We start from the raw sequence: 22270 nt of genomic DNA, 5'->3' as shown, positions 1-22270 counted from the left end.
GACCAGAAGCCATTCAACAGAAATATAGAATATTTTTAGTCACTCCATGCCCTAGTAATTTTTTAGAAATGTATTACTTAAATAAATCTGAGTAATGGGTGAATCTTGTGACCTGGTCATGGACAATCCATTATCTAAACCCATTGAATTCTGTGGCTAAATTAAGCTGGATAAATTAATTTTCAAATTATTTGCTCAGATCCATTCCTGAAATATTTTTCAAAGTCTAACTTTTTCTAGTAAATGCTTAAGCTTGTTATGAAAATTAAACATCTACTAATCGTGATTACCAGATTAAAAGAAGGAAGTTGAATTTTTAAACTCTGAACTTCCAGCAGTACTCATGGAATAATGTCTGTTTTGAGTAGGTCCTGTCGCATATGCATTTTCTTTAAATTGTCCATAGATGAGTTGAAAATCTATTTATCAGAAGTTATGAGGAAATAATATATAATATTTCCATTAGTTATGAGGAAACCTCAGGAAGCTGAGTTTGAGTTTGGGTCATAATTTTAGATACTTATCTAAGCTGACTACAGAGCTGGGCTGAAAGTCTCACAAGAGCTGTTTTATCATGAGCTCTCCAAGTGCTCCTAGATCTACCTGAAAATCCTCATATAACATCTTTTTTATGGTATTCCATCACTTCTAGTAACAGTCAGAAAATGAAAATTGATTTTTAAAAATTATGCAAACATTCTGATTACTTTTGTGTCTAAAAATAGTTGATGGCAGTTGACAGTTTCTGCTTTACTGGAACTGTCACCCATGAACAATTTCTTTTCTTTTTTAGTGTCTTTACATATGTTGCAGAAACACAATATTCAGGTGTACAGAAACATACCTAATTCCCGTATGCAAGATACAATGAAGAGATTGTTTAAATACACTACAGTAAATAATATGCAGGTGAGGAGAGGATACAGTGATGTTAGTGATTCAATCCTGGGCCCATATTGTCTGCTGGAGGAAGCATCCATAGGTGTACAATGAAAACACCATGTGGACTCCCTCCCAGAGCGGTAAGTCAGCAAAAACCAATTCAAAACACATTCACCAAAGGACACTGAACTCTTCTACATGGACAGCTACCAGGCACAGCAGCGAACTAAGAGCCACTTTCTGGGAAAAGCCATCTTGCTTGGGATGGAATCGACTTTCACGCAAGCAACCATGCAGCTTCCATCATTCATGTAACCCCTAGAGACCCATGCTACTTGCTGTCAGGTTCCAAAATGACAAATTCCAACAGCATCAACTTTAAAAGTTTTTAATAGGTTCAAAAATAGTTGTATAGTTAATTAAAGCAAGATTTGTTATCTGCTCAATGGATATTTATTTTTTAACTTTTAAAAAAAGCTTAGTTTTTGCCAAGTGGGACATGGATCGTCTGGAAATACAGAAAAGAGTCAATTGTAATATGCTCTTCCTCCAGCACCTAAGGGAGAAGAAAATGTTTTCTCTCTATTCTGGATCACAGCATCTCAAGAAAAACCAGTCATTTGGTACTGCTACTACAGGACACCTGCAAAGCACTCAGGTAGTAAAAGATATGGCTCCAGCTCTCTGGATATTTCCATGGCAAAAGCTTTGGGAACTGCTCCAGGCAATCCCATCAGTAAATCTTGAAGAGTAGATATATTTACAATGGCCACATCTTCCAAATGTTTTCTTCACATACTTTATATCTGGCAAGTCTCAAAATCACATAAACTAGATATTTCACAAAATTTGAAGGTATACCCTGCTCCTTTCAGAAAAGAAGGTTTCTTCTTTGTCCTCAGGAAGACAAAGCAATTATAGTCAGCAAGTTCTTTTCCTCCAGGGCTGGCATTTAACAAGTAAATAAAGATAACTTAGTAAAAACACAGAAGAAATGCCCAGAGTGGAGTTTCAGCCCAGTCTCCTCTTAAGCTCCTAGCCATAGACCACAGCTTAGTCTTCCCAAAGCCTTCCCCTTTCTCCCAGCCAGCTATTCTTATAACCCTTCCCTTGAGCCTGTGTACAAGGAGAAGAGAAAGCTGAACATTAACCTCTTGTTCACCAGAATTCAATTATTGCTCTTTCCTCCTGGCTTTACTCTTGTTGGAACAGAAATGACTGACTTCTAGGGACAGAACAGTAGGTTGATTTGAAAAATAACACAAAAAAGGCTGTTAAAACACAGCTACAGTAAATTGTATATATTAACGGCAGGGAAATATGTAGGTTTCATCTTAATTTCTCACTGCAATTAAAGTTTTGTTGAGAAATTAGTCAGCTATGGTCATTAAACTAGTTTATAGAAACTTTGCTATGCTTTCAAAAAAATAACTGGAATCGTAGTGCAGTTCCTTCCTAGCTGCAGATAGCTACACAATATGCCAGCCTTGGAAGAATCCATCTATACCAAAACAGGGGTAATCAAGTTCAGAATATGTTGGTGTGTCCCAGAGACACACTACAGATGCTGTAGCAGCCCTAATAAATCCCATATTATGGACTGTCCTTTGCAGGAATTATTGGTTTATGCTACCATGTCATCTAAACCAGGAGTTCAAAAGCACAATTTATCAATCTGTAAAACATTAACCTAGGCCCAATAAAATGAAAAAGCATCGCACGAACATAGGGTTAATCACCTTGCAGGGTCTTGAAAGCAGGCAGTGATTCATTCACTACTGTGACAGATACAGGCAACCCAACATAGCAAACCTGCTAACATGCATCAGGATGTGTTTTAGGAAGCCATTAAAAATAGCTCAGCGCTTTACATTAACTTTAAAATATAAAACAGACTATTAAACAATGACATATTTGAAGCCAACTAAAAACTAATATTAAAAAGCTCATGTCTGACTGACAAAAAAGTCTGTTGGCCTTGTAATTGCTCTAAAAGTCTAACAATATAAAACCCCCCATTTTGATGCATAGGTGTCAGTGGGCACGTCTACACGTGTCGCTATGGTAATGTTCTTTCTGCGTTGTGATTGAGTAAATCCTTTTGGAAGTACTAAATCATGGTGCAGTAACAGCCTGTACTATGTCATGTGCATAGCACACAGTGATTTTTAACAGCTACTTCATCATAGTGGTGCGCCATACTGGGGGAGCGCATGACTATGGCGAAATAGCTGCTGATCACATGCAGACACCTGCGGGTGGTGATGGAATCTCACATGTAAACACTCCCAGTAACACTTTGGCCCTCTCCTGCAGTTGATTACAATTCCAAAGAAAGCACTACTGAAGTCCTGAGTATCACAATAATCAGGAGAACAAGATTCTGAACACTAGATCCAACAACCTGAGTATCCGTGTACATCTAGGGCAGATTCTTTACAGAAATTGTGTGTAAATGAATCCCCCCTCCTCCTGCCAAATGAGAAAATCTGGTGAAACATTTCTGGCTATATTACTATGATGATACTTCCTAAGATATTTGAATCCTTTATAAGTACATATGTAAAGTAGACTTTGGGTTACACATACACATTAAAGTTACAGATGGTTCTTAGTCCTCCAGCTAAAAATTATTCTTTTTTTTTGAACAAGCAGTATGCACAAAGCTTAAAAAATAAAATACTGATTCATCTTAAAGCTTTTTATTTAATGACCAAATCCATTAATTCAGCAGTGTTACATCGGGGATGAATTGAAGCTGACAAAATATATGATATTCAATGGTATACAAAAACATCAACACAGTCTTTACATGATTCAGTTCTGATACTCTGTGTGCCACAAACATATAACCCTTCAGCTTGACAAGGCTGAAGGATGAGGGTGCTTTTATACTAGCATGAATTCTGGTACTGGATAAGGCTGAGCACAACCAAGTCATAGGGAAGAAGAGGACTTGTTAATGCCAACAAGCTATGAGGGGGATAAGAGTACATAAATTATGTAAGAGTTCACAAAAGAACAATTTAGGCTGAATATCAAGGGAAAAAAATATCATGCTTCTCTCTGTGGACTTGACCAACAGCCCATGGTGGTCAATTGCAGTTTTCCATAACTTAAAGTGCTTAGAAACCTATGGAATAGCCCTAAGAAAATATGTAAAATCCCCATTGCTTGACCATTTAAAATTAGACTTGGCAAATTACTGAAGTTGCCTTCAAATAACCCTTCCACTCCATCCATTAACATATTAAAAGTAAAAAAAAATGCATATTTAAAATACTGAGCTTCTCACCTTTCCACTAGTATAGCCCACAGCATTTCTACCAGTCCAGTGAATAGGGTCTCTGAAAGGAGTGGCATTCTTCAAGACCGGTTTCTGGTGTGGTGCTTACCCTGAACAGTTGCTCTGTTCTTTGCCTGGTTCTGACCTGTCATTTATGAATCACTCTGATTCATGACTTCATTCCATGGTTACTTTCCTTGGTGACACTGCAGTACCACATTGCAACTTAAAGATTGATAAATCAAAGTCAAGTGTAACAAAGAAGTTTAGGGCAGAATTCTTTTCCCCTTTGTTTGCTTAAATGTCACTTACCTAGCCACATGGTGATGTTTCTGGCAATCGTACACTGTCTATGAGTCTATTACCCCTGTAGTATAGATGCATAAACAGACACACACATAATCAGTAGGCTATGCACTGGCCAGGCAGCTGCACTGAAATAAGTCATGGAAGTGGAGTAAGAATCCACTCAAGTGTTAGCTCCAAGAGCTGGCAGTGTTAGCTCCAAGTGCCTACAGCACTCAGGAAGTGGGAGACAGGTCCTAGGTCTCCCTTACACTGCAGGAGTTTGAGGTTTCATTTTTGATTTCCCAGCAGTGTTCCATTAGGCTGGCCCCTCTCCAGTCCTTCCCTCAAAGTCTAACCACTGCGCCTTCCATCTAATAGTCATTGGATAAAATAGGGAGCATTAGAAAAGCTTCTGTTCATTGTGAGCAAGACTCTAGGACAGAACATAGGAACATATCCCTTCTGCAGCAGTAGCTGTCTCCAAGTCATACATACATAGCTTGTTTACTTCCTTCTGACCCCACAAATTTCCGTGTCTTGGCTGCCAAAGAGGACGGCTTCAAGGAGAGACCTGAAAAGAGGCCTAGATATTGTTTAATATGCAGTATGGTAATTTGAGCACTGAGAGAGGAAGTAAAAGACAAACCGGTTCAAAGCCTGTCTGTATAAAAGGGTGCCTAGAACCATGGTCTCCTGTTTCCTGGGTAAGTTTTCCAACAAGTCAGCTACTGGGGGGTGAAACATGGAACAACTGAACTCCCCAATCATGGGCTTTTGACTGGCTATGGTTTCATGACCTGTGCAAGCACCCAGCCAATGCATAGCCTAGTATAAAACTGCCAAAAAGGCCACTTATATTGCTTTTAGATCAGCTGCTGTCAATCTTTTTGGACTCAATAGCCCCTCAGTAGACTCAAGGCACCTGTTGGAAAATGCCAGCTCTTAGTTTTCACTCTTTTTTGCTACAGAACAAAAACAGAGCAAGTTTTCTGTTGTAAAAAACTCAGAAAACCCATAACAAGTCAGAATGTTTTTAATATTATAGATTCCTATTGGAAAACTCTGGCTTTACATACCTAACAGTGCTAATATTGCAAAGCACCCCAGGGCTCCCTTAAAAGGATCTCAAAGCACCTTGGCTGAAATCATGATTTAGATGTACCAAGGATAATAAGCAGAAGGCTGGGCAGTGTGACTCCCTAGGGGGCCTATACACATGCTTGGGGGTTTGGGGAGGCATTTTAATTAGAATGGTTCCCAGAGAGCCACTGTAATTAAAATGCTACAGCGTCACATGTATTAAGCCCCCATGTGTTTAAAAAGCGTCGCAGGACACTTTAACTAAAGCTCATTTGAGGAGCCTTGGTTAAAATGTTCCAGTGGCTATTTTGAGACCTGCAGGGGTTTATACACGACACTGCAGCAATGCTAGAGAGTTCTAACAGAGTGCATCGGAGCACATGTATACGCACCCTGACTGGTTATTTCAGCCTGAAATAACCCTAAGTGAATCCAATAACCCTGACTGGTTGTTACATTCACTTTTGCAGGCAACAACCTGCTCCTTTTTGCCTGACTTCAGATTAATATGGCTAACTACTACTTGTTGATAATAGAATTCCACCCTTCATTATTTTACTTGAAAGGTGAAAAATGTAATACATTTGATAAATATGCTGTCATCAGATAACTCCTAGCCTGTTGACATCCATTGCTCTAGTACTGGGGAGGACAGAAAGCCTTTGAGGCTGGTTATAATATAGATCAAAAAGAAGAAAAGAGTGCCTATAGGGTAAAGCTGGAGCTGAGCAGACATACAGGATCATGGAAACAATGTTATAGCTGTGACGGGCTAGCTGGCAGTGACCTAGCCCAGGGGTTTTGAAGGGGTATAAGATGATTGGAGGACTTGGGATTCCCTTTTTGCACCAATCAGGCCCCAGAGACTCACCACCCGCCCCCCCCCATATCCCAATTGGCCCCTTGGGTCACCTGGAGGGGGATAAAAGGGGCAGCGTGGGCTGACTCTGGAGAGAGATCAGTGAGGGACAACAAGGAAGGAGCTTCACAGAGCTGGCAAGAGCTGAGCCAGTGGGGCAGGAGCAGTGCCCTGGAAGAGCATGAAGGAGTGGGACCTGCAGGCAGCAGTGGGACTCTCAGCAGTGCGGTGTGTGGCCAGCAGGAGAGGCTCCCCGCTGGGCTCCAGGATCCCCAAGGAGGGGCTACAGCCAGCAGGCAAGGCTCCGCCTGCTCCAGGAAGGATCTGAGCAGCAACCTGAGAGGTTCCCAGCTCTGCTTCCAGCTCCTCCAATCAGAGACCAGGCAGCTTGACGTGAGGCCGGGGCTCCGGGAAGGTCAAGACCCCTAGCAGGCTGGAGCAGTGCCACCAGTGGTGGCTGTGTGGCAGTGTTCCTGCCTACCACATGGGAGATCTGGGTTCATAATCCCAGCTGAGTAGACTTGGGGTGAATGAGATAACAAGAAGCAAATCTTATTGCACTGGAAAGGGGCCATTGTGTTTTCTCCCCCTCCAGGTACCAAGGCCCTATATTTCCTTGTCATTTGACATTTTGCATTTTGTTCCTTTTTATATTTCACCAACCCGTATTGTTTCCCTACACATCCCACAGTGCTTGTGCACCTGCTTTGATCCCTTCAATTGGAGAGGGGGTACCTTTTGGAGTACTGCCTGGGTTACACTGCAATGAGGTTACTGCCCAGGAACACTAGGTAAGAGAATGCATTGGAAGGGGAACAAAGGGTTGAAATATTATGGTTGTACACATTTATTTTTTAAACAAAAATTAAATTTGTATGCAAATTAGTTTCAGCCCCTAAAGCTCCTGGCAAGAAGCCAATGCACAAAGGCTACATATCACTGAACCTGCTGGCCTGAAAGCTGGAGTCCTCAAAACAAAAACAGCACTGGCAGGGACAAGAAAACTTCTGCGAAGGTCCACCTCTCTCTGTACAAGCCTGAGTGATTACGATCACTTCACTTTAGCTTACGTTGTCAGGTTTTATGAAAGAAATAGAACTACTCAGTTGTGCAGCAAGAGTTCACACAGCCTTAAATTTTCTGCATGAAACATTCTGAAGAGCTGAGATATCTTTTAGGTACAGAGATGAACTCTCCAGATTTTCAAAAGGAGTTTTCACCCAAAAGTCCTCTACTTAATTCCTTCTTTTGGTACTAAAGAAAAAGGAGGATTATGAATAAATTTGAGTTCTTGGAAGTTTCACTTGTCATTTCAGAGTAGGCATTATTTATAATCTGCTCTACTCTTTTACAACCCAGTCTAATTCTCATTAAATTCTATTTGTTTCATGAGGCTTGGATGGTATCCTAAAAGTGTACATATATTACAAAGCAGTAGTTTCAACCATTTGCATGGGCTGGTAGCTTAATAAACATATTGTCATATGCTCCATCTCTCCTCCCATAGATGAATGAAGAGACCATGTCTCTTTCTAATGGCAATTGACTAGCAGTCCTGTACTACCTAGAGAAGTTATGTATACAGAAAAGCAGCATTAGCACTTGATATATTTTAGCTTTTTTTAGCATATATTAGCAGTTGATAGAGTGAGAGCGAGTACCATGTGAACAGTCAGTCTTCTATAGGCCCCCCAGCAAGTGTTCCTTTGGCTGCTGTAAGCAACAAAAATTGGCTTCTTCAGTCGTGGGTTTGGAACAGATGTGTGCAAAACATTTAATCTCTTACTGCTTTGGTTTCCCTGTCTGCAAAACAAATTATAACTGCCTGACAAAAGCACTGTTATGCCAAATTAGTTAACAGTTAAAAGACCCTTCTCCAAGCTCCCTAGATAAAAAAAATGCTACATAAATGCAAGGTGGTTTTATCTGCATTTCCCTGAGACAAAATCATTGAACTGTATAAGCTTATGTATAGCTAACTGCATGTGTATAGCTTTAATGTCTGATCACCTGAAGTCAATGGCATAACTCCCATTGGTACCATTAGGAACAGGATTGGGCCCTTAATTATACCTTCAGTTTCTGAATCAGGGGCATGGACAATACTTTTTTGCTTTTCATCTCTTCCAGAAAGACATTTTAAGTATTTGTTTATAAAAATAACTGTATGGGGAGTATAATTCAGTTTCTTGTTAATTCTTATAAATATAATGGGACTACTCACATTAATAGGCATATGAACATTTGTGCAAATAACTACTGCCTGAGCTGATAGAGATTCTTTTTAATTAGAAATTATGTTTAAAAAGATCAGGGTATTTTATACTAAAACAATTTGTATTTTCTTAAAATCTTTTTATTCAGTGTAAATTTTACTTTTGTTTTTTGCAATGCTTTTAATTTCTGTTTATTGGCTTTCATTCACTAGTCTCAGTTTCAGTTTGGGGGATTTCTTCTCTAGCATTCATTTTAGAAGACCACCTTGGTAACACAAGCATATTTCAATATTTGAAGATGGCTACTTTTGTAAAAATAAAAATACAATGTATGACAATAAAAACATGATATAAAGTGTGAAAAAATGCTAAAAAAATTGTTCTTTTATAAATCAAACAAAATTAAACATTTTAAAATCATCACAGAAAAAATTAATTTCTTAACTAGCTGTACTTGGAAATAAATCAACTGTTTGCTTTTATAATTTTAAGGGTGCTACTCATCAGTAAGGATTTTCTTTAGTATTGATAAGGCCTGGGAGGAGCACAATGAAATGACTAAACTATTTTTAATATAGTGTCTAGCCTAGGCTTCAAATTTTATATTGAAATATAAAATTAAATTCATAGAATTATTTCTCAGCCAAATTCTTCACTAGTTGCTCATTATGAAGCTATGGAAGCCCATTCAGGTACTATTAAGACTACTTGTGATTTTTACTGCTCTATTATAGTCAATCTGCACCAAAAAGTGATACAATGAAAATTCCCTTTGGAAATGGAGTCACCCTCAGGAGAAAACCAGAGAGAGACATCTTTGCATCCACTGAGTGCTCATTCTCTTCCAAGAGTTTATTTCCAATTGTTTTGTGGTTTTCCAAGCCCAATACATTATGATTTTATGCAGTTGCATAGTATAGTGTTCATGACTTTGGTTCTGTGATTCGTTGCGTGTGGACAAGTTGCTATGCTCATGTAAAACTATGTAGAAGTCAGTGGAGCTCCATGACTGTGCAACAAATGGTTGTGCCAGGACCTAAATGAATGTCTTCTAAATGACACTGATGACATTTAGGATTGATATAACTGTCTGAATTTTGTTTAGTCCAATAATAACTGTAAATCAAGGAAATAATATTGTACTTTACATTTTATACATATGGCTCTTTTTATGTTTAATGGACAAGAGTTCTACCATTCTTCAGCATAATTGTAATCCATACATACATTCTAACAGAAGTTTGGACTGAGATTTTTTACCAGTTACATCAAGGATTCACTTCAAACTGTTACTTCAGCAACAGTTGCATCAGGCACATTTAGTATAGTTTTTTTCTTCCTTTAACCAGATATTAAAATCTGTACTAGAAAAAATAAAAACGGGGATGAATTGAAGCAGGGATTTAAAATAAGTTGATCCAAAAAAGGCCATTTGTAAAATTAACACAATTTACATTTCTTCTCTTGAAATCTTGCTTGCTATAAACATGTGACAAAAGGAGATTTCCTACCAAGAGGCTTCACGGGGCAACTGTTTTTAATGTTATTACAGATTGTTAGTGCCTCAGCATGCATAAAGCACTATGGCTTGATTTAAATGGAACCCAGGCAAAATTTCACTAATATGTAGTTAATGTAGAGAATTTAGATCAGAACCTTAAAGATAAAAAATGGTTACCAGAAAAAAAAACCTACAATGACCTCAAATCTGCCAAACTACCATTTAGAACAAAAATCAGGATTTCAAAGTTAAGGATCAGTTTGCAAGAAACTCAAACACTTAAATGCATTACAAGTACATATTTAACCACCAAGCATATCATTTTAACCATCTTATTTTAAAATAGCAGCATATTTGAGTACAAGACACACCTATTTCAGAACAATTATTTTCATTCATATTTCATCATTTCTACAACCTATTTTTATACCAGAATAATAAACTCAGTATCGATAAAATGATTACATATCCAAGTGCCCTGATGTCTGTCTTTCCAATTACCTCATACCTGAACACTGTCAGGTAGTTAGACATACGAGAACTAAAAACTGCACTCACAATTAATTGCATATACATTAAATGCAAGGAAAATGCACCTCTAAAATGGAGCCTATGCTTATGGTTTTACCAAAAATAAAAGAATCCTTTTATACTAAAGACTTGAATTACGCCTTGCTGTGTAGTGCAATGAACCCCAAAAAGTTTCTTTTTTTCTTTTTCAGTTTTTGTTACTAGACCTGCCAGTGTGTACCTGTAATGCCATTCCCCATGTCTGGGACCTCAACCTCTCTGGGCCTGTTCAGAAAGCTGTCCTCTTCAGTAATGTAGTATTGCCAGCTCTCATTATTTTATCAGGAGTCTTGTGATATTTGGCATTTTTCTCGAAGTCTCAATGCCTGGAATCAAGAGATTACATAAAGTCTCAGCTTCTAGTTTCTAGTTGTAGAGAAAAGCATGAAAAGATGAAGCATGTGAACACTAAAGACTCAGAAACTAAACAAAAAAGAATAAAATCTGTATTTAAAAAAAATTGGTATGTTAACCAATTCATTCTTTTGTGCCTTACCTTCTGACTTTTGAATGTTTGAGTTTGATAGTACTGGTCATGGCAAATGATACAACAGGACGAAACACTCTAAAATTTTAACACTTTTATATATTTGAACAGAAGTACAAGTAAGTAAATTAAAAAGCAAAGTGTCACCAGTCAAGGAATGAGGAATCCATATAGATTTACAGAATTACTTTCCATGTTCATTATTAATTATTGCTGGAAACAAATGTTATTGCTCATGTGAGTCACCAAGAAACTGTGAGGTGATAGTGAAGTCTTTGTTTAGATGGATTTGTGTCCACTGTTCGATGTATAACAAGTGCGATTTAGTATCCAGCTAATCCAAAAAAATGTGGATTTGCTACTTTCCTCACATCTCTGTGAACCAGGGGACAATAGAAGTCCCCAGGAGCAAGAAATGTTCAAAACGGATAGATTTCCTGCAGATTTTGCTCCATTTTTCTAGAATTCAAGCTTTTAATTTATTTTTAAACATGTTTCCTAGTACTTCTGGTTACAAAAATCTAGACAATGTCAACCCACACACTGTCCTCTTGTTGAGTCTGTAAACAGAAAGAATGAAACAATAGCAGTGCTAAGTGAGAACTTTCTCCATTCATCTTAATGGACTGTTAATTATGACCACTTAAATGCCTACAGTGTTAACCATTTCACTGCTGATTGCAGTACCAGAAACATTTGTCTAATGCACTTGACATATCCAGATGCAGATAGACATAAAATTTAAATCAAAGTTAATTTCAACAAATACTCCAATTAATAAAATAAATATGGATTAAACAGCCAGCTAAAAAGCCCAATCATTTCTAGATTATTTGAATAATTTAGATACTTAAATGCTCTCTTTACATGGTAAAAATGATGTTTCCAAAGTCAGCAGCAAAGTGCAGACATCAGGAATATAGTTTTAAAAGATCCTATACCACACTTGAGGATCATATAGATTTTCTAGTAACCCAGAAGCAGTGAGCAGCAAAATGTAATTACCTGAATTAATATTGATCATCTTATGGTAACATATGACATTAAATATTAGAAACATATTAAAATAATGCTAGAAATTCTGCAAAGTTAAGAGGAAAAATACAGTAAATTTTTTTTATTAAAAGTTCAAGTAATTTTTTTCCAAAAATTCTTACCAGATTTTAATGATTCCTGTTCATAAGTATTGAGCAGATACTACTAACGTAATTAACGCATGGAAATACATAGGATTTAACCATTTATTTTGAGGGGGCAGGGGCTGGGGGAAAATATACATAGTAGTCTTCAAAGAACTTTGTAGCTCTTGTATTGAGCAATATTTGTACCTACAATCTGAAACAGGAACTATATCTTAATACATCTAAGTATTGTACAAATAATCTTTGAAAATCTTTGAACCCAGTGTTATTTATTTATTTATTTTGGTACTATGAATAGTAATTTAGCTTCTTTTGCTACTTTAATGGCCTTTAATAAAATGGATTCAACATAACGGTCTTAGTTGCTACAAACTATGATACTATGAAACTCCCTAAGTTTCCATTAGCTTCCCTTGAAGCTTTGGCCATGAGAAATGCATCCCCTAACATGGTTTTTATATCTCTAATGGTTATATCACAATTATTTGGGTGCTTCCCTTAGCTATAGACTGGAGCCAGATTCCACAGCTGCTGGAAACAAGCAGATAAATACGGAGCTTGCCCATGTTAGAAAATGTAGTATCCGTATTGTAGCAACCACTAGGAAAGGTACAGCTGCACTAAGAGCAATGGTATAAGTGCAAGCAAAGAATTTAAAATGTCTGAGCCTATCCCACAAAAATTATTGCACCTGCACTGCTGCAATAGGGATACCACCTTTTCTAATACACCTGTATTCTCAGTGTGGCTGTAGCGATCAATGAATCATAATCAATGATAATATTAAACACAGTGATAAAAAGAGATGCCGAGCAAAGCAGCCTTGAGACTAACTGTATCTTACAAACAGATACAAACCCAAACAAACTATTTGCACTTAAAAACATGTTTCATCTTCCTTTAGGTTTAAACTTTTAGAAGTAAATTTATATCAATATTAAAAAAAGTAGTTTTTAAATGAGCAGTCAGGATCATGTGGTCAGTATGTAATGTAAGCAAGAACAACAGTATGTGGGCCAGTGCATTGGGTCTAACACCACTCTTGAGACCCCCCTGATAGTTACCATAGAGATAGTAGGAGTCACAAAGAGCTTCGATCACATTACTGGCTGGGAGGGGGTCAATTTGTATGCGTGAGCCCTGCTGGGATTGAAAGAATGCAGAGGAGGACAGGAAAGATAATAGAGAGAAAAAGAAGTGAAGAGAGAATACAAGAAAAGAAAAGGGAGAAAAGGGGAAGTGAGAGAAAACCAAAAGGAGTTATGGAAACTAGAAGCAATGGACAGGGAGAGAGACAGGAAGAAATGAAGAGACAGAAGAAGGAGAGGGAGGGAGAGAAAATTCATCTTGCTGGAGACAGCACCTTTTGTCAGTCACTGACAGGAAATGCTGCCTCCAGAAGAGCTAATTCACAGGCGGTGAGAACAGCCAGGAACAGCAGGGGATGCCTGAATCACCTGACCTAAGCCAGAAAAAAACTGTAAAAAATATTACTGAAAAGGAGACAGGGAAGGGAGAGACAAGAAGGGAAAGGTGTTGTTTGGTTTGGGACGCAGAGCGCTTAAATGGAGAGCACCCTTTGTATAGCATGAAAATTAAACATTGTATTTACTAAGCCAAGGCCATGGGAGCGAAAGGGTTTCACTCTTTCTGGAAAAATCAGCAAATGGCTTAAAAGGCTTAGGATTTGACAGGTTTTGCCTCTGACTATTTTGAATCTATATTATAGCTAGAAGTGGGGTTTATGCTCCATCTGAGCCTGCCTACTGATTCAGATCCCAGTAGATGCCTAAACATCACCCAGGCTCTTGCTTTTGTTTGTGCTCCCCCTTACTTATTATCCATTCATAAATATTATTATTCATATACTACCAAAATGTAGGAAATGTGTTTTAGAAGTATGGCAGCAAAATCCCTGATCCAAGTGGTTACACTCTAAAGATCATTTTAAAGTACTACCCATCATAGCAGACACTAAAGACTGACACTCATACTGACACCTAAGGATAGACTTATCATTTCAGAAATCTAGCATGCCATTGCAAATGACCTCTTCTTTCAGTATGGATTATTAACTATATGGCCAAATCCTACTTGCCTTTCATGAATAGTCCTAGGTAAGTCTAGGTGAAAGACAAGCAGGATTCAACCTGCAAACAATAATGTTCAAAGAAAAATGTCCTTCTCAGAACATGGCTGCACAGGTCTTACACCTCCTAAATATATATGCAACAAAGAGTGGTAAATAAAGGTCTACCTTTGGCAGCTTTGTCTGTTCTGTAGCTCCCAGTGGTGTTCTGGATGTTTTGTAGAAGCAATGCAGACATGGCTTCCTGTGCTAACTTCACTACTATATTTCAGTAGTCTGCTCTCTGCCCATTTGTGAGTCTCCCTTTTACATGCCCAGGAATGGCATGAGGCTTGGAGAGAGGGAAAAATACATCTGGTTTTTACAGCCACCCTGTAGGTGATCTGAAAGGAGAATTTTGTAATAACAGAACCAAAGTTTACTGAGTTTTCAAATACACCTCTCCTTCCCATGCAGGTGTAATACTTCACCGTTCTCCTCACTTCCACACCTCCTATTTTAGTTTGAGACTGCGATATAGTTCCTCAAATTCTCTTACAGAAAGGCGGACTGAAGGAAGTTAAATGCAAAGTGCTGATCAGCATGGTTTTGGAAGGGCAAATATTATTCATATGTGCCAATAAAGTCTTCTAGCTTGCTACACCATCACGTGTTCAGTAAATGCCATATATTTTATAGAAAAACTACTCTTGAACAGATTTAAGAAGCATATTTTTAGCTGTGAGCCAGGCTGTTATAGTTAACGAAGGCCAGATTTGTCTTTCATATGCTACCATCATTTTAGAAGTTTCTAGAAATATTGTAAATTATTTTTCTATATGTATAAATGTCATGATTTTAAGGTCAGATAGCTTACAAACTACCAACAGTATGAAAAAACATTTCAACATAAATTAAACTGAAAACAGATTTAATTCTGAAATAAGTGTCTGCATAGCAAATTATGCTGGTATTATGATAGCAGTAATACAATGTATGGTAGAAATCATGCCAGTACATTTACCCTAAATATTCTACTTATAATCCCAGGTCTCAAAATTCCTTGTACATTAGGATAATTACCTACATTAGGTTATTTGCCTAATTTTTTACCTACAATTTATAATAGAGAAATATTTGGAGAAAAGACAACAGGGATGCCTACAGATATAATAAAGGATTTCGCTTTCAAATTCCCCTTTATCTTAATTTATCATTACTACACATATATTAGACTCTCCATGAACCACACCGGTAATTTCTGTCCAGCTATAGTCTGGCCCTGAACTATCTCATCTGAAAGTCCTGAAGTTGTTAAGCACTTCATGAACATCTACTAGCCAGACAACTCTTCATGTCCATATCACTTTCAAATGTTTCCAGTATATTTCTAAATGGAAGTGAACAGGCCCAAGTTGTTCTTTCAGCACTGTCTTTAACTAGCAATTAAAAAAATGTCCATCATATAATTTTATAATTCCTTTAAATCTTGAAAATTGGGCTATTTATTATGTAATGACGCATCATTACTGGAATTACTTTTGTCATTTTTCCACACAAGATTCCTAATTATTGTAATTTTAATCAACATATCTCAGATTTGCAATGGCCATCAGTAGTAAAAGATGACACTAAGCCTTGAAATTAAACAATAAAGTATTTAGTATAGAATTATAGGAGAATTTTGTTTTTAAAACTTTGAACAAAATTAGATAATGGAACAAGTTCCTAAGTGGAAATTGAGGCATTCCTGATAGAGGAATGCAACCACAAGCTATACACATTTGTTTCTAAGTCTATGGGGTCAACCTCCATGGGAAGACTCAAACAAACTGAAGGAAAGTAAAAGGCAAAATAATAATAATAATCTTTCTTTAAAGCTTAGGGCTTGCCAAAATCAGCACACAATGCTGAATACCAAATTCTAGAGTCAGGTGAACACAACAAAAAAAAATCCTGCAAATACTGGCTTAAATATGAAACTGAATTTTATCCAACTTACTTTATATCTCTTATCAATTATTTTTATTTAACATTTGGATTGTCTAAGTGCCTATAGGGAACGACCAGCCATGTTAGGCCCCACTGTTAGGCACTGTATTTACTTTTTACTATCACTCATGTTTACTGGAAGAAATGATTACAAAAACAGCACATTTTAAAATAATTATAGAGAACATTTGTGGGAAGTTCATTTTGGAGTTGTAAACTTGGGTAGTCACACCTGGGTCTCAGGATATTTTCAGTTCATCCAGTCAGAAACATTTTATAAAAAACATGCTTCCAATTCAAATTAGCCAACACAGCCTAAATTCTGAATAGTAACTATGCATTTGCATTTAATTATTCTCAAGCAAGGGGTGGATCAAGAAATGTTCAGTGAAAAACTTTGTAATTTCAACAAATATATCTGAGAAAATGATAATGCGTTTGCAGATGATCTGCAAATGGAAAAGGTGGCTAAGAAATAGTCTTCAAAGAATTTTTGAACAAATATAGTGATATCAATTTACAAACATATTTATAGCAATACAACAGTATACACAGAAAGGAACGGAACTGATTTAACTACACAGGTTTCTAAAAAGATATCCTTTTATTGGCGCAAAATACTGTTTGTATAGCAGTAGCAGCTTTCAGTTTATTGAATGAGTTAGTTGTTACCAAATAGACACAGCTCTACTAAATACCTAATAGATAGTTCTTTATTCCCTGAGTCCAGAGTGGAAAAGACCCAGAAAGAAAGCAAAATGAGCCTGTGTCCATACAGGATAAAATATACTGTCACTAGAGATCATTAGAGCCTCCCATCTCTGTGGGTTGACAAATTCTTCCTTACCAGTGTGAAGTGTCTGTGGATGGAAGAACTTGGTTTTTAGGGAAGTTGTTGTTTTGGGTTTTTTTAAATCAAAGCTTATGAAGATGGTGAAGAATCACAGAACATAAAAGAGGGAAAAAACTTGACTGTCTCAAATAATACCATAATAGGAAAAACACATTTGTTAACCAAATGCTTTACTGTTAGATAAATGTTATTCTTGTTTCACTACTTCTATTTCTTTCAGGCAACATTTAATCTTACAGTAGGCAGGAAAAATATTTTTAACCTGACTACTTTGATCACTGCATTTCTGTTCTTCATATTTGACAAACAAAAAATAAGAATAACTCCTTCACCCCTCTCTGCACTCTACTTCCTCCCTGGAATCCTAAATACCTCTCTCACATAAATGGGATTCTCATAAACATTCAAATGCAGGAGCTTAGACTTCCTACAAATCAGACGGTGGCTTTTCCCCCTGGGCCCTACAGCAACCCAACTCCCAACCTTATTCATTTGAATTGAGCACTTCATGTTTTCTAGATGACAGTGCAACAATTTGTTTGCCTTGACAAAGCACTGAAAAATGCCCATTAAGACATCCTACACCAAGAAGCCAGTTTCTGCTTTTCCAGGTTAACTATTCTAGCCCATGTGTTTGTTCTCTTAGAAACAGAAGTTTTCAATTTTTGCGTCTAATGGAGTGCTTGTCACTTGCTTGTTATCAATTTTGCTCTCTGTATTTTCCAAAAATATTTTTCTCCTGAGATTTCTGCATGTTTAGATTTTATAAATTACAAGTAGACTACTTGATTTTATACAGCCTATTACCCAAAGGATCTCAAAATGCTGTAAAATATTCATGGAATCTCACAACACACTTGTGAAATAGCTGATAAATGTCTTTATTTCCATTATGCAGCTAGAGAAAACAAAGCATACAGGGGTTAAGGGAATCTGTTTTTACAAATCTATGTGCCTAAAATAAGACAAGTAAAGCCCTAATTAGATGCTTAAATAAGCTGACTGATTTTCCAAGATGAGTACCCAGAAGCTGTGAGTTTTTGAGAATCCTTTGAAAAATTACAAAGTTGAGTTTAGAAGTTTACTTTAGGCATTTAAATTTGAAAATTCTGGCCCACACAGTTTGCCCAACAATGCAGAAGCAGTCAATAATAGAAAATAATCCAGCAGCTCTGACTCTCAGTCCTAGCCTCTAATCTGCCAGAAAAGACTCTTTGGCCATCCAGCACTCCTTTCTGTTCCCTTAGCATTTTACTAGTTGTTTCTGCCAACCCTATCCAGAGAGGGAGTAGGTCCAAGGTAAGTAAACAATAACTAGCAAAACGAACATGAAAAAAAATGGCACGGAACTTGACCCTCTGTGATTTAACTACTGGCATGTTATCTGTTCCCCTTGCTTCCTGCCTTTCCCCAGTTTGCAGTTTTAATAATTTATTTTTAAAAATATGAAAAGGTTTCAAATTTTTAGTTAAAAAAGGCGGCTACTTTATAGGAAAAACAAAAGAAAATCTGAAACCATTAAATTGTATTCTTTACTTATTCTTACAGTTTAAAAAAACTATTTAATAGCTATTTTCCAATTCTGATAGAGCCAGTGAAAAAATTCTGGGAATTATTTTCTGGTGAGTGAGGGGATTTTTATGATGAAATGCTAAATCTTTTAATGTAACTGTGAGGGTCATCACAAAGACACAAATGGACCATCCTTGTCCCATCTAACTGTTCATGAAATAAATGCAAGTCTGTCCTTTGGCTTTAGTTGGTAACACTGAGAGTAACATTATGCCTTTATAATAAAAGTAAAAAAAGTAAAAGTAAAAATAACCTTAACAAATGTATTCTTGGTGAACATGTAGGATGGCTTGCTTATGCTGAATGTGTCTTAGCAGTGTGTTCATGATGCTGCCTGTGACTTGTATTGAGAGAAACAAATAAACATAAATCAGGAGGGGGGGAAGCACGGTCACTTATAGAGGTAGTAAATTTCCAGTCCATGATATTGGTGTTAGGATTATTTATTACCATTGTACACAGATGAAAGGCTGTGGCGTTGTGCTCTCATCGCCGCGTGCCAGCTGAATTCTGCGAGAGGGCTGGTGCTAGGGAAGGAAGGCTACAGTAATGTTAACTATGCCGCTTCCCTCCAACATCCATTTTGTTCCAAAGAAACACTTGCCAGAGATTAAAATATTCAAGATGGCTGTTTTCTGCACCCTTTCAGGGAGCTCTATAGTTTTTTAAATTTCGCCCCCCCTCCTCTGCTGCCTTAAACCTATTGATATTTTATTCCGCGGCTAATCTGCCTACTAGTCATTACGTCCTGGCCAGACTTCAAAGGGACTCCTGAGAAGACCGGGCTGGCTTGGAGGAGGCAGGACAGGATCGCAGCGCCGCGCTGGGCTCTCGCCCCGGGGCCACTTGGCACACGCGCGGCCACGCAGCCCCACCCACGGGCTCGCAGGACCACGCGGCTCCGTGGATTTCGCATCCCCGCCGCCGCCCGGGCCCGCGCGTCTTTGTGAGCTGCCTGACGGGCCCGGGGCCCCCGCGGCAAAGCGCCGCGCGTGGAGGTGGAGGTGGAGGTGGAGCGGGCGCCGCCGCCGCCGGGGCTGGGCCGCGCTCGCCCCTGCAGGCTGCTCCCGAGCGCTGCGGGGGGCGGCCACTGGCAGCGCGGCGCTTGGGCGGGGCAGGGAGGGGAGCGGAGGGGGCCGCGGCTCCGCCGGTTCCCGCGAGAAGGGGCCGGGAGAGTAGCGCAGGCTGCAGCCGCTCACAGCCGGGCGGGGTGAGGAGCCCGCAGGGGAGCGGTGCCGCCGCGCTGGTCTCCCCGCCGGGCATCCGCTCCCGCTCCCGCGCCAGAGGCCGGCCCCTTGGGACGTGTCCGCGGGGCTGCCACGCGTGGGAAGTGCCGCTCCCGAGCCTGGCTCCTAGGCGGGTCGTGCCCACCCGGCCCCGAGCGGGGAGAGGCAGGATTCCCCGCGAGCCCGGCTGTGGTCTGCGCGCAGCAGCAGCCGGGAGCCTCTTCCCAGCTCGGTCATTGACAGCTGCTGCCCGGCGGCCGGCGGGTGTTGGGGGGCCGCGCTGCTCTGAGACAAACAAACGCAAAACTCCGGGACCAGGACTTGCAGAGCCCGCTAGTGCCGGCCTTGAGCGGGCCCGGCCCGGCCCGGCCCAGCGGCAGCGCGGGAGCCTCGGGGCTGCTTGGGCGGAAGGAGCTTTCTCCCCAAACGCCGGGACGCGCCTGCCCGCGCAGACAGCCCGGCCCGCGCCGCCCCCTTCAGCACCGGCCGCGGTGACAGCCCCGAGCCGCCCCTGCCTCGTGCTCCGCGGAAAGCTCAGGGGTGATTTGTCCCTGTCACGTCCCCTCGCAGCAGCGGGTCCATCAGTCCCAGCCCCGCACTGCTGCCCGCACCGCGCCCCGGGGGCTGTGGGGGCCACGGACACCCTGCGCCCGCTCCCAGCCCGCGCACCGGCGACAGCGGCACTTGTTCAGCGACTCCAGCACCCCGCTGCCCGGGCAGACGCCGCGTCTCAACCTGTTCCGCTGCAGCCGGCGGTGCGGACGAGGGGAAGCCCCCGGCAGCGCCGTGCTGCGCCCTGCTCGGGGCTCCCTGTGAGCGCCCCGACGGCGCCCACCGCCCCGGGCCGCGCGGCCCCGAGCTCCTGCCGGCCGAGGCCACCCCGGGAGACCTCCGTCCCTCCCTCCCGCTCTTTGATTTGCCCGGGGTGGGGAGCAGGCACCCGCCTCCTGCGGGGAGCCCGGCCCGGGCCGGACAGGAGGCGCTGCGGGGGCCCGCCGGGGCGCAGGCGTTGCGGCGCCGCTGGACCCGGGGCTGAGCCCAGGCAGGGCCTGGTCTCACTGCAGCTGCTGCACCCGGGCCGCCCCTGCGAGGGCCCCCGGCGCAACCACACGCAGGCAGCCGCATCGCCCACCAAAAGCAGGCTAAAAGGGAGCCGCGTCCCTGGGTGGGCTCGAACCACCAACCTTTCGGTTAACAGCCGAACGCGCTAACCGATTGCGCCACAGAGACTCCGGCGATCGAGTCTTGCTCGGGCGGCACTGATGGGCCGCGGCGCGCTCGAGGGCAGCGCGGGCAGGCGGCCGCCCCCTGCGCGAGCCGTGCAAGGCCGCGGCAGAAAAATGCCGGAGGAGGGAGAGTAGCCGAGAGAGGCAGTTACTGGGTCTCTTGCACAAGATCTGTAAGATCCGCGTTAGTCATGTGGAAGCTCTCTCGCCAAGGCAACATCCTCGTCCTCGGAAATCAAACCGTCGATCAGTAACTGCGCAGTGATCCGCCCGCTCCCGCACCGACCTGCACATCAGGACGTATTTGCGTTATTAGCGTCTTGACACGGCCGATTGAGACTGCTGAAACAGGCAGGATCGCGCTGAATGCACGCGGGCAAAGCACGAGGCTTATTTTGTTAAGTGCTCACAAAGGGTAAAGAAGGAAGGGGGGAAACACCTCTAACAGCTGCTTTGTTTTATGTATTACCTCACATAATCAAAATCCCTCTCAGACATCATCTGAAAATAAATCTACATCTACAGACTATCAAGCCTAAGGCCCTACATCAACAGAGTCCTAAATGTTCTCCCTTTTTTCCACTAGGGGAAAGATTATGTCCATTTCCTTTGTTTAGCTCTGGACTCAGAATCATACAGAGTTTGGTACTGTACCCAGTATAGCTTTGCTTCTGAATAAGCCAGCTGTTTTTCTCATGAAAGCTCATGCATCTCTGAGTCAGTGCAGGGTGCAATTTTACCCTGCCTTTTACCCAGGGCCATACAGGCATGGGGCAACTGGGTGGCTGCCCAGGGTTCAGACAGAAAGGGGGCCCCCAAATGATAATTTTTGTATTATTATTATCATTACCTCTGGCAAGGGAAAGTGGGGGAAGCAATACTAAAACTTCCCCCCAGGGCCACCAGGAGTTTAGGTACGGTGCTGCTTTTACCTACTAAGTAACTTTACTGAAAACACTTAACCTACATTTTAATTTCCCCATCAACAAAAGAGGCACAAGAACTACTTTTTCAGAGGACAT

General features: G+C 40.8%; 1 long non-coding RNA gene and 1 other non-coding gene across 2 annotated transcripts; both read right to left on the bottom strand.

Moving 5' to 3' along the window:
* Positions 1-7163: 7163 nt before the first annotated feature.
* LOC109307989 lies at positions 7164-21490 on the bottom strand. Its single transcript, XR_002100430.1, has 3 exons — positions 21207-21490; positions 10864-11008; positions 7164-8108 (listed from the first exon to the last, which is right to left on the bottom strand). It is a non-coding gene; the product is annotated as an uncharacterized LOC109307989 (long non-coding RNA).
* On the bottom strand, positions 21179-21252 carry TRNAN-GUU. Its single transcript has one exon. It is a non-coding gene; the product is annotated as a tRNA-Asn (tRNA).
* Positions 21491-22270: the final 780 nt, after the last annotated feature.

Source organism: Crocodylus porosus, unplaced genomic scaffold (genome assembly GCF_001723895.1).
Source record: "Crocodylus porosus isolate Cpor-Errol unplaced genomic scaffold, CroPor_comp1, whole genome shotgun sequence".
In the NCBI taxonomy this organism is placed as follows: Eukaryota; Metazoa; Chordata; order Crocodylia; family Crocodylidae; genus Crocodylus; species Crocodylus porosus.
Note: the sequence above shows the minus strand (reverse complement) of the source record. Positions and strands in the feature narration are given on the sequence as shown.